Raw genomic sequence first — 3,176 nt, forward strand, 5'->3', positions numbered from 1 at the left:
ATGCTAGGGGCAGAGTGTGTCAACAGTGAGGGCCTTTGGCTTTCAGCCAGCAAAGTCCTTTATTACTTAGCCCGGGACTACATGGAGGCCACTATTGAGGAGCTTGTGACTACCGTTCAAAGCATCGGGTACTCCTCGTGTCTGTCTATATTTACCACCCTAACTGCTATAATGTCTTATCCCACCATTCCCTTCAATCGGAAGGTGTATTTGTTAGCGGAAATATGTGACAACATGGTAGCCGCAACTCATCCTGGCACCCAAAAGGTATTTGCCATGTTCATCAATAATGCCTCTGTGGCCTTCGGAGGTAATGGCATGGAAGAGCCAAATATTGTCCTATTGTTCACAAAAGCCCGCACTGTGCTAGCTAACTGGGAAGTGCAAAACGTGGATTGTGCTGAGGTCCAAGAGATCATACCAGCCACTATACACCAAGTGTCTACCTTACTGGCCGACCACCAGCAGAGACCAACAACACCCAGCACCGATGCCAGCCACGTAGACCAGCACCCCAAGGCCAAGCTCATTGTCTATGGTCCCGAAGCAGTGTACCGGAAAGATCTATCTGGCAGTCTGTATAACGAGTCTGAACTTCTGGATGACTTTGTTATGGAAATGATCAAAACTGGGAAATGCACAGAGATGTTGGGACTTCTTAGGCCACTATGGGACTCGAAGGATGTAGACACCAAACAAACAAGTGTCACAATTTGCGCATCTCTCCTGTCATTTCCATTGAGTCTGCCAAGAGACCTACATAAAGGACTCCTCAATGATCTATTGCGCATAATGGACGGCGTTAATATCTATACGCGCCAAAAGATTTTAGACTGCATTAAATACACCACAAAGACCTTTATAAATCTGACTATAAAATTCAGAAAAGCCCTTACAGGGGCACTCGTGCGCGAGTTAAAGAAAGAAGAAAATCAGAACTCGGTCTACATGATCCTAGAACCATTGCTGGCCATTCTGGAGTTGCATAAGGAGAAAGCTTGGTACAAATACGATGATGACATACTCAGCCACATCGCACAGTATCTCAATGATAAACAACCAAGCACCCGACTATGTGCAACTAAGCTGTTTGGTGAGCTAGTCCAGCAATCCAGAAGGCTTCCATTCAGTTCCATCACCAGATTGATTGATGAACATTGCAGCACATTATTGGTCAATCTGCACAGCTATAACCCAGAAATCGTATCAGCTGCAGCAGTCTGCCTCGGCCACTGCCTTCCCCACCTGGGCTGCAGGGCCATTGTCCTGGAAGGTGCCACCGAGTGGTGGGACACAAGGGACATAACGGCCATTTATCGCAAACTGGCTAAGAAACGCCATCTGAAGGCCTTGCTACTTGAAGCAATAAAAGCGTTTCCTGCATCTGCAGAAGCTTGGGCAGTTGTGAGGCATATAACAGCAATAAAGGACTTCATATCTTATGAGGAACTAAATTCAGTTGACTTGGAAATCCTATGGAAGGCTCTGCACACGGCAAAGACTGAAGGTGTTTCAAAAGTTGTACAAAGAGCATCCCAGGCGCTTGGTGAAAAGTGGAAATGTCTCAGTACAGTAACGGTAATGCCCTGTAACAGTCCAATGCGCCTGCGTGGTTGTATTCCACAAACTAAAAGGTACTAGGACCTGAGGACCTTACTGCCACCCCTTCCCAAACCGTCTATAGGGAGCCCGATGCTGGCTAGACGTTACAGGCAAAAGAAAACGATGAAAACAAAGATTTCAAGCAGCGCTTGTGCAGAATAAATTGTATATTTATTTTAAAATTTCATAAAAATTGTGTTGTGGCCAGCAACATGGACAGGACATACATACATAAATGACAAACAATTCCCCTTGGATACTAGTATTTAGCAGGTTAGTTTATGCATGCAATCATCCAGATGGTTAGTCTTAGGGCTTGATAAGTTGTTATTAACGTTTGTTAGTATAGATACAGTCCCCACTTTAAGTGCACATAGTGGTTAGATGCTGCTTTGCAAAACAGAATTTACTTGCTGTTTGGAATGAGGGGACAGGCTTCTGATCCACAGAGGTGAGCTCCCACCGCTGGTGCAGTCCAAATTTGATTGCGGTATTTCTGGGGCTTCCCTACTGGTTTGAGATAGGGGTTGGGCTGGCACAGGCTTGGGGGAAGAATTACTGGGTATGATTTAAGCGTTGTTAATTGAAGTAAACCAACATAAGAGGAAAGCCGTGCGGGAAAGACCCTGACAGGCTGTTTTACTGGTTGGTGGTGCTCCCAAGAAAAAGTTCAGAATATCAACTGAGAATGGAGGTAGTCTATAGAAGAAGACTAAAGAAGAACCAACAAGGTTTTTGGGGCACACTTGATATAATATACAGTTAAATGGATGTACAGATGATGTAACAATAAAACGTAACTTTTAATTGAAAGCTTAATTAATAAAATAGGTTCATATAACTATATCCACACACCATTTATGTGATTATCGGAGAGCACCATACGTGATGGACTCCCGCCACTTATTATGACAATATCAAGAATAAAGATAATTCAACAAGAGCGAAAATGTTTCGGTAGAGTGTTGCCTAGTACCAATTTTTATATATAATATACGGTATCGGCAATCGGACAGGGCATAGGTCACTGCGCACCACCACTACGATATCCACCACAGTGTCGGCAGAGATGGGTATGGACAGTTGGGGCATGAGAGGAAAAGAGAAGGAGGGGGTCCAAGTTTGTTGTGGCTGCACCTCAACAGTATTAACAGGCGTACTGCCCCAGTGGATGAATACAGCACTGGATATTCCCTATAGGTCCCCCATATAGGTACTTATCCAGCCTCTCACTGCTTAGCTTCTGTGTTCGGATGGATTACAGGCGGTCCAGTGAAGTATGGCTGTATGGCCCTCGCTGGTTAATTCCGATGTCAATTTTGAGGGTGAGCCAAAGTAAGCTTCTGCTGTCCTAACCGTTCAGAGCAAGGCAGACCTGTTACCCATGTAGCATTGCAGGAGTGCTTGTGCTGGCTGGATGGATGAGAGAGCCACGAAGAATAGATAGTTTAGTCCAGGGCAGGAGCATGGGAGGCTGCAGAGGGTGCTGGCCGTGTGGTGCGCGCTATTGCGCCGTGTGCGGGGTGACAGCGGGACGGCTGGAAGATAACTCCGTCTCAGTTTGGAGTTTTCAG

The 3,176-nt window shown here is 45.6% G+C and overlaps 1 pseudogene; it reads right to left on the minus strand.

Moving 5' to 3' along the window:
* Positions 1 to 2,774: 2,774 nt before the first annotated feature.
* On the minus strand, positions 2,775 to 2,893 carry LOC146056795 (5S ribosomal RNA; annotated as a pseudogene).
* Positions 2,894 to 3,176: the final 283 nt, after the last annotated feature.

The sequence above is a fragment of the Crinia signifera genome, unplaced genomic scaffold (assembly GCF_055691185.1).
Source record: "Crinia signifera unplaced genomic scaffold, ASM5569118v1 HAP2_SCAFFOLD_89, whole genome shotgun sequence".
NCBI lineage: Eukaryota > Metazoa > Chordata > Amphibia > Anura > Myobatrachidae > Crinia > Crinia signifera.